The 10,256-nt window shown below is 47.7% G+C and overlaps 1 non-coding gene across 1 annotated transcript; it reads left to right on the top strand.

The window, feature by feature from the left end:
* The first annotated feature begins 9,595 nt into the window (after positions 1-9,595).
* On the top strand, positions 9,596-9,667 carry Trnay-aua (transfer RNA tyrosine (anticodon AUA)). Its single transcript has one exon. It is a non-coding gene; the product is annotated as a tRNA-Tyr (tRNA).
* The last annotated feature ends 589 nt before the right edge of the window (positions 9,668-10,256 follow it).

The following is a 10,256-nucleotide window of genomic DNA, read 5'->3' as shown; positions in this document are numbered from 1 at the left end:
AAATCTCATTGACAATGCATGTAAACTTGTCACCAATTAAAAACCAGAATTTTATGTAGAGTTTTACAGGCAGTCCGTCGGGTCCAGTAGATTTGTTTGACGGGGACTTGGGAACTGTCTCATAAATCTCTTCGGTACTGACTTCAGAAAAGATTTCGTCGTTTTCAGAACTTGTCAATTGTGGGGATAAAACACTGATAAACTCTTGCAGAGACCTCTCGTGAGGTGGGCTGGAAGAATATAATTCATAATAGTACTTGTATACTTCATTTAGAAACTCCTTCTGAGATGTTTGTGTTATTGCATTGGATGTTTGAATTTCACTGATGACAGTTCTTTCCCAATTCTTTGCAGGCCTAAGCAGATGATATAAGGATGGTCATCATCTACCACCGACTTCGCCTTTGACTTCAGTTTTAAGCCTTCCATTTGTTGTCTTTTTATGGCGAGTAATTTCGCTTTGGTCTGTTTTATGTCTTGTAAGCGAATGTTTGACACGTTTGACTGTTCATAGAGGTCCCGCAACAATCTGCAATAAAATTCCATACTGTTTAACTCCAGCGCTCTTTCTCTGCTGTATCTGATACACACTTTTCTCTGTCTCGGCTTTGCAACCTTAATCCAACAGTCTAATACTGTGGGGTGCCTGTCGATCGGTCGCAGACATAAGGTCCACGCTTCCGATACTGCGTCTGCCAAATCTTGCTCTTTTAAGAGAGCGACATTTAGATGCCACTGGTTCCTAAAAATCTGAATCGGCTGTGGAGCTAAATTAATGCACGCCTTCATACTGCAGTGGTCACTAAAATATACAGGTACGATTTCTGAATTAAGTAGACATCTTTCCAAGTTTTGGGAAACAAATTCTGTCTATTTTACTGCTAGAATTCTGTGTTATATATGTGTATTAGACATGCGTGGGATATTTAAGCTCCCATGCGTCCTTGCGTTTTAAGTCGTTTACTAGGCGTTTAAGTTCCAACGAACCGTTAAAAGGTGGTTTTTGACCTTTACGATTTAACACACAGTTAAAATCACCGCCCATTATAAAACTGTTTGGGTTTCGACGTAATAGATATACAATTTCCTCTTTATAAAATGCTGCCCTGTTCAGTCTATTACTTTTTCCTGAGGGCGCATATAAGTTTATAAATGTGGTACCTAACACGTTTATACTAATTGCCCTTCCAGATCCTAATCGCTCTACTTGAGGCAGGGGAATTCCTTCCCTGAGCAGAAACGCTGTTCCTGTATGTGTTTCACAAGATACGTTAACAATGGCGGTGTATCCTGGTATTACAGGTTCCGTCGTTACAACCTCCTGCAGCAAAGCGATATCGGTGCCAGAATCATACAAATATTCTTTGAGCGCAGCTAGCTTTAATTTGGTTCAAATTTTATTTATATTTATCGTTGTGATAGAGTATACTTGCATCTCGAACTTGCTATTGGCCACCTGCAACTTTTGTCGAAAAACCGTCGTACTCTTGAGATGTTTAAGAATTCTGAACGACTGTAGTTCTAAAAAGGATTTCATCAGTCATCGTAACACGGTTGCTAGTCGTTATTTAGTTTTCCATTGCTATCACGTACGTTAATTCTGCGGGGCTGTTCGACACTGAGTGTATCAAGAGGCTCATCCGGAGCACTTTCTCTGACAATTTCATATCTTATATTTTTCTGCGGTTTTATGTCAGACTTTTCGGTTTTTTCTTTTGCTTGGGTGCGGGAAGCAGTAAGGTACGGTTGGGGTTTGAGCGTAGGTCCTTGGAAGCCCTGAAGCCCCTAACTTGATTTTGTTTTGGCAACACTCGGTGCGGCCGCTTCAGCAGCAGTTTCTACAGATACTTGGTTTGTAAACACTGCCTGCTGTTTACATACTACCTTCGTTTGTTGTGAAGCTTGCGACGGCGTTTGCTTATTGTCCGGTTCAGAAGTAAACACTTCCTCTTGTTTACACTCTGGTGCAGGTTGCTGTGCTGTTGTGGTGTCGCAGTGTTGTTGTTCTACCGCGTCCGCTAACTTCCCGTCTTTAAACTGCTTGGGGGACTTCTGCTCTCTCGCTGCCGGCAGATGCCGTTTCATTTTCTGGCAATGAGCGAGATGTATCAGAAAATTTAATTAAATCCACTTTCATTTCGTCTTGCTGCACAAGTAGATTTTCATCGCGAGCTTTCTGTTTGCGTACAGCAGGAGATTTGCGGGAGGTTTCATCATCGGAATGATCATCGGTATGCTCAAGTGGTTGTTTCTTGTTTAGTACATTTGACTCTCGGGCAGATGAATCACAATTGAGGCGTGTTGCAAGGGGTGGAAAATCACTATCATCAACAGCTGTAGTGTCAGAACTAGGCACAGGATCCGAACCCTCGCCCCCTTTTTTTTGTTTTGGTTTTAGGGCGCAAAACTGCTATGGTCATTAGCGCCCGGTCTTTGACTTAGGAAAAGGTAAAAAACGAAAATGGAAACCAGCAGCAATGGGAACGAAACTCAAAAAATTGGAGAAACTAAAAGCAGAAAAAAGCTTAAAAAACTACTACAGAAAAGGGTTGGTTGTCCCCAAAAAGAGCTTCAAATGACTGACGTCATCTCACTGGCACTAATAAACTTGAGAACGCGATCGGCTGAGCGCGTGTCATCTGCTAAAATGGACGATATTTCAGGCGACAGCTGTAGACGGGCGCGTAATGGAGTAAAATAGGGGCACTCAGTTAAAAGGTGTCTTACCGTCCACAGCTGAGAGCAGTGGGGACAGAGTGGGGGAGGATCGCCGCTTAAAAGATGTCGATGGCTAAAAAGACACTGCCCTATCCGGAGTCTAGTTAAAATTACCTCCTCCCGACGACGCGTTCGGGAGGAAGAGGTCCAAGCACAGGGAAGAGCTTTCACGTCCCGCAATTTCTTATGGGGAAGTGTCGACCAATGTGCATGCCATAAAAGAAAAACATGACGACATAAAACACTCCGTAGATCGGCGAAGGGATTCGTGCGAATAGCTGGCTGAAGAAGAGAGACTGCAGCCTTAGCCGCTATATCGGCTGCCTCATTTCCACAGATACCAACGTGTCCTGGGATCCAGAGGAACGCCACCGAGACGCCCACCAAGTGGAGCAATCGTAGGCAGTCCTGAATCCGGTGGACCAGAGGGTGGACAGGGTGGAGAGCTTGGAGACTGAGGAGAGAGCTGAGAGAAGCTGAACAGATAACATACTGGACATGGCGACGGATGTATTGGACAGCCTGGAAAACAGCGTAAAGCTCCGCAATAGAAACCGAACACTGGTCGGGAAGCCGAAATCGATTTGGGGTGTCACCAACAATATAGGCACTCCCTACACCAAACTATGTTTTTGAGCCATCAGTGTAAATAAATGTGGCATCCATTTTTTGTGGGCATAGAGCAGAAAATGCTCGACGATAAACAAGTGAAGGGGTACCATCCTTGGGAAACTGACAAAGATGACGGAGCAGGCAGATCCGGGGACGGAGCCAAGGCGGTGCTGTACCCCAAGTTGTCAAGAAGGTTTTAGGAAAGCGGAAGGAACGAGAATGGAGCAGTTGACGGAAACGGACTCCCGGTGGTAGTGGGGAGGAGGGGCGGCCTGCATACCCTACATCAAAGGAGGCGTCGACAAAAATGTCATGGGCCGGATTAGCAGGCATGGAAGACAGATGGCTAGCATAACGACTCAGAAGGACTGCTCGCCGATTAGACAGCGGAGGTTCAGCAGTCTCAGCATAAAGGCTTTCCACAGGGCTGGTGTAAAAAGCTCCAGACACTAAACGTAATCCACGGTGGTGGATAGAGTCGAGACGCCGAAGAATAGACGGCCGAGCAAACTATGCTTCCATAGTCCAATTTCGAGGGCACTAAGGCGCGATGGAGGCGGAGAAGGACCAATCGGTCCGCTCCCCAAGACGTACCATTCAGGACACGGAGGGTGTTGAGGGATCGCAGACAGCGAGCCGAAAGATAGGAAACGTGGGAGGACCAGCACAGTTTTCTGTCAAACATGAGACCCAAGAATTTAGCGAAGTCCGAAAACCGAAGGTTGACAGATCCTAGATGTAAGGAAAGTGGAAGAAACTCCGTACGACGACAAAAATTAACACAAACTGTCTTACTGGGAGAAAAGCGGAGGCCTGATTCGATGCTCCAAGAGTGGAGGCGATCGAGACAGCCTTGAAGACTTCGTCCAAGAAGGCTGGTCCGTTGAAAGCTGTAGTAGATCGCAAAATCGTCCACAAAGAGGGAGCCCGAGACATCAAGAAGGAGACAATCTATAATTGGATTTATGGCAATGGCAAACAGTACAACACTTAGCACGGAGACCTGGGATACCCCGTTTTCTTGGGAGAAAGTACGGGAGAGAGTAGTTTTCACCCGCACTTTAAATGTGTGCTCTGCCATAAATTCGCGAAGAGAAAGGGGCAACCGACTGCAAAAGCCACAAGAGAACAGTGTGCGGAGGTTGCCTGTCCTGTAACAGATATTGTATGCTTTCTCCAGATCAAATATATTGCTACCGTTTGGAGTTTCCTGAGAAAATTGTTCGTGATATAAGTGGGGAGAGCAACAAGATGGTCAACTGCAGAACGATGCTTTCGGTACCCGCACTGGGCAGGTGTTAATAGGCTTTGGGACTCCAGCCAACAGGCTAAACGGCAATTCACCATACGCTCCAAAACCTTACACACACTGCTCAAGAGAGAAATAGGGTGATGGCTAGAGGGGAGATGTTCGTCCTTTCCAGGTTTCGGAACAGGAACGACGATAGCTTCCCGCCATCTTCTGGAAAAAGTACTGTGGATCCAAATTCGATTATAAAGGCAAAGGAGGTAACGCAGACTACGGTATGACAAATGCAGCAACATTTGGACGTGGACACCATCCGGGCCTGGGGCGGAAGAGCGAGAAGAAGAGAGAGCATGTTGGAGTTCCTGCATGGAGAAAACAGTATTATAGCTTTCGCTATTGCGAGAGAAGAAAGCAAGTGGTCGCACTTCAGCTCCACGTTTCTTCGGGAGAAACGCTGGCGGTTAATTTTAAGAGCTTTAAATCTCAGCAAAGTGCTGACCCAACGAGTTAGAAATTGCGACGGGGTCCACTAATGTATCAGCCGGCCGAAGTGGCCGTGCGGTTAAAGGCGCTGCAGCCTGGAACCGCAAGACCGCTACGGTCGCACGTTTGAATCCTGCCTCGGGCATGGATGTTTGTGATGTCCTTAGGTTAGTTAGGTTTAACTAGTTCTAAGTTCTAGGGGACTAATGACCTCAGCAGTTGAGTCCCATAGTGCTCAGAGCCATTTGAACCATTTTCTCCACTAATGTATCATGCGCGACAGTGAGCCCAGAGACTGGTGATAAACTAGGCGCGCCTAATAACCGTCGAATCCGACTCGAAACTTCCGAGTAGGGGGTGAACGTGTTAAATGAGCTGGTAAAGAAGTTCCAGCTTGCCTTCTTGCTATCGCGGATGACGCGACGGCACCGCGCACGGAACTGCTTATAGCGGATACAGTTGGCCAATGTAGGATGGTGTCTGAAAACGCGAAGAGCACGTCGCCGCTCACGTATTGCGTCACGGCATGCCTCGTTCCACCAAGGAACGGGGGGGGGGGGGGGGGGGGGGGCGCCGGGACAATTCGGAGGTGCGAGGTATTGAACTTTCCGCAGCTGTAAGAATAACGTCTGTAATATGAGTGACCTCATCGTCGATGCTAGGAAAGTGACGGTCATCGAATGTCGCTAGAGACGAAAAAACAATTGGCTTGGGTAAACTTCCAGCGTCTCGGGCACATATATGGCAGTTGTGGCTGCAATCGAAGGACACATGGGAAGTGGTCACTTGAGTGTGTATCAGCAGGGCGAAACCATTCGCAGCGCCGAGCTAGCGGAGCAGTACCGACCGAAAGGAATTTGTCGTGGAGGCAGACAAAAATGTAGGGACCCCAGTGTTGAGGCAAACAAGATCCGCTTGGTGGAAGACGTCTAGCAATAGTGAGCCACGCGGACAAGGATGTGGAGATCCCCAAAGCGGGTGGTGGGCATTGAAGTCCCCAACCAGCAAATAGGGGGGTGGAAGCTGACCAAGAAGATGAAGGAGATCAGCTCGTGCCATTGGTGTGGACGATGGAATGTATACAGTACAAAGGGAAAAGGTATATCCAGAAAGGGAAAGACGGACAGCGACAGCTTGGAAGGAAGTGTTTAAGGGGATTGGGTGATAATGGAGAGTATCGTGGAGAAGAATCGTGAGTCCTCCATGTGCTGAGTGCCTTTAACAGAGGGGAGATGAAATCGGACTGACTGAAAATGCGGGAAAACAAAGCGGTCGTGCGAACGCAGCTTTGTTTCCTGAAGACAGAGGATGACCGGCGAGTAGGATCGTAAGAGGATCGTCAATTCATCCCGATTGGCTCGAATGCCGCGGATATTCCAATGGATAATGGACACAGGGTGGACAGAAAATGGAAGAATGTGACCAAGGTTGCCGTCAACTCAACGACTGCTCAGAGCTTGCCACCGACAGCGTGGAACGACACTCAGCCGAAGGCAGGAGCAGCTCCTGCCACCAGCGATCGGCCAGTTGATCGGCCGCCGGCAGTGCGCCTCGGCGACACAGAAGACGGCCGAGGGCTGTTACCGCCAGGTGGTGCGGTAGATGAGACACGCCGTGGCGGAGAAGGAGAGGAACTGGGTTTCTTATTAGCCTTCTTGGAAACATGATGTTTAGATGAAGGAGGAACCGATGGTTGTGAATTTGGGGCACGTAAAAAATCTTAACGAGTATGTTCTTTTTTGGAAGTCCGGGTGTCTGACTTTTGAGATCGAGATTTAGCAGAACCCGATGACGGGTGAGCCCTAGAGTTAGCAGGCGAAAGTGGGGAGGTTGAACGGGCGATCTTTGCGCTGGCCGATCTGACGACAGTGTCACTAAAGGTGAGATCGCAAGTCTGCGTGGCCGCCTCCTTTGTTGGCCGAGGAGAGGCAAGGACAGTGCTGTATTTTCCTGTCTGAGGCACAGTGGGCTTTCGACTGGCGAATAATTTTCGAGCAGCAAAGGTCGACACCTTTTCGCTCACTCTGATTTCCTGAATGAGCTTTTCGTCTTTAAAAATGGGGCAATCTCGAGAGGAAGCAGCGTGGTCACCCATACAGTTGATGCAACGAGGGGATAGAGGTGGACAATTACCCTCATGGGCATCCTTGCTACACGTAACACATTTGGTCGGGTTGGAACAGGACTGGCTGGTATGATTGAACCGCTGGCACTGATAGCAATGCGTAGGGTTTGGGACGTAGGGGCGAACGGAAATTATCTCATAGCCCGCTTTTATTTTCGGTGGGAGTTGAACTCTGTCAAATGTCAAGAAGACAGTATGGGTTGGAACGATGTTCGTGTCAACCTTTTTCATGACTATGAACAGGGGTTCGTGTCAACCCTTTTATGACTATGAATAGCCGTTACGCCCTGGTCAGACATGTAGTGTTGAATTTCCTCGTCAGACAATCCGTCGAGGGGGCGTGTATAAAAGACTCCACATGAGCAATTTAAAGTGCGGTGCGCTTCCACCTGGAATGGGAAGGTGTGGAGCAGTGAAGTACGCAGCAATTTTTGTGCCTGGAGGGCACTGACTGTTTATAACAACAAGGTGCCATTCCGTAATCTGGAACAAGACTTTACAGGACCTGCAATTACGTCGACACCTTTCTGAATAATGAAAGGGTTGACCGTGGAGAAGTCGTGACCTTCGTCAGACCGAGAAACAACAAGGAACCGTGGCAACGATGGAAGAACTGCCTGTGGCTGAGACTCAGTGAACTTACAAGCGTAAGTAGACACAGTGGAAGCTGAGGAAACCATTGCGGAAGAATCCCCCATAATTACCGGCGCCTCCGATGGCGCACTCTTCCCTTGTGGGGGCCCTCTCTGAGGGCATTCCCCCCTTAGGTGATTGTTCACACCTCACGTCACACCTCCCGAGAAACGGACGGAGGGACCAATCGGCACTTCTCCCTGGGCCTGGCCGTTACCAGGGGGTACGTAAGTGACCTACCTGTCTACCCGGGGCGGGGAATTACGAGTTACCCCGTCACTGGCTACACATGAAAATGCGTGGGTCGCCCTTCAGACACGCACAGGGAGGAAGAAACAGAAAGGGAAAAACAAAGAAAGGGGAACGAAAGAAGGGAGGTCTCAAACGCCGCAATGGAGAAAAGGGTAAAGAGAAGAGGTAAGGAAAAGAGAAGGACAAAGGAAGGATGAGATCATGGAAGCAGAGAAAGCGAAGAATGTGTTACATTTTCGAGCGTCCGTCTCCGGACGTAGGCACAAAACATGCTCCCATAGGGGGAGAAAGGGAAGGGAAGAGCCAGAGGTGAGAGGAGAGGGGACGAAGATGAGGGATAGGGAAGGATGCGGAAAAGGATGATATGTAGCCCCGAAAGGAAGGAGAGCCACATTAGCTCAGGGTCCTGTGCTCGCTACTCACGTATCCACAAAAGAGTTGTGGACCCCCTGGGGGTGGGTGGGGGGGGAACCCTCGCCCTGTTGGGCTGTGTTATCAGTTGCCAAAACTTCGCTCAAAGTCATCTTGCAGTGTTGGACTAAATTAATTTTCAGTACAAAAACACGACAGGCACAGTCCTGCCTTAAATGACCCAATTCGTTGCAAATATGGCACGATGGAGTTTGACCAGGGTAAATTACGTGTGCTTTATGCCCGTCAACAGTTATATGAGACGGGACAATCGTCTTCACTTCCATCTCTACCGAACGAATCCCATTGAAGCTCTGAATTTTTAATTTGTTTTGACCATCGTTCCTTAACTATAACCTTAACCTCAACATATTTACAGAGGGCATCCTTGATTTTATTATTATCTATCTCAATTGGTAAATTTAACACTCGCACAGATCTATGAACAGCATCAGCTCTCCTGATAGCCACTTTACTTTTAGTGCCGTCTCTATGCAAAAATTCTACATGATCCCCGAATTTTCAAATAATTTTATCTACAGAAACGGGGCTAAAAGATTTCACGAAAGCACAGTATTTGTGTGTCTATCGAGCTGAGTGGTATACACCATATGAGAATTAATGCCAAGTATCTAAACAAGCCAATCATGAATTTCGAGAGCAGTCGGCTGAACTCGTCTGGTTTCTTTGGCGATAGCAAAAACCAGCGTATTCTTCCCAACAGTCGTAGCCATGGTGTGCAGTAATCAGACGGAGATTCAGGTAATTACCGAAAACTCCACAACGATGAATAATAGTCGGTTTAAAACACAAAAACAACACAGTAGGCAAAAAAAAAAAACACTCTTCACACACGAAGAAAATCACAAAAAAAAACAAAGAAAGCGAAACGCAAATGTAAATGTAGGCGAAAGCACTGACTAAACGCAGCAAACGGTGGCACGCCCGTACACTTAGGCAACTAGAGCCAGAATGACCACCGAGTTACACCCCCGCCAGAGCAAGTACATCTGGGACGAGTCTCTTGTGGATCCTACCGTCATTATTTCTTAGGTTTGAAAGGTTCAGTGAGTGTTCGAGGAACCTATTCATGGTAACACCTAAGCAGCATCGACTCTGTGGCGCAACGGTAGCGCGTCTGACTATAGATCGGAAGGATGCGTGTTCGAATCACGTCGGGGTCACTATGAAATTTTCGTTTACGAAAGCCATAGGCGAGTATGTCAGTTTAATCAGATACCAAACGATTACAGAGAACGTCAATTGAATCAGATTCCAAACGATTACAGAGAACGGACAAACAGTACCTGCTTGAAAAAGGCTACTTGTGCAATTTTCGCATTCTGACATTAATGTGCAGGCGCCGACGACTCGCACTTTCTCCAGACGCGAAGGGTAAGTCTCTCGCTAGCAGCGGTTATTCAAAAATGGTTCAAATGGCTCTGAGCACTATGGGACTTAACATCTCAGGTGATGAGTCTCCTAGAACTTACAACTACTTTAACCTTACTAACCTAAGGACATCACACACATCCATGCCCGAGGCAGGATTCGAACCTGCGATCGTAGCGGTCGCGCGGTTCCAGACTGAAGCGCCTAGAACCGCTCGGCCACAGGTGGCCGGCAGCGGTTATTCATGCGTGTGCGGAATGACTGAGAATTCATTGATGGCACAAACTACACTCCTGGAAATGGAAAAAAGAACACATTGACACCGGTGTGTCAGACCCACCATACTTGCTCCGGACACTGCGAGAGGGCTGTACAAGCAAT

Source organism: Schistocerca serialis, chromosome 4 (assembly GCF_023864345.2).
Source record: "Schistocerca serialis cubense isolate TAMUIC-IGC-003099 chromosome 4, iqSchSeri2.2, whole genome shotgun sequence".
NCBI lineage: Eukaryota > Metazoa > Arthropoda > Insecta > Orthoptera > Acrididae > Schistocerca > Schistocerca serialis.
The sequence above is the reverse complement of the archived record's forward strand: the minus strand, read 5'-3'. Positions and strand labels throughout refer to the sequence as shown.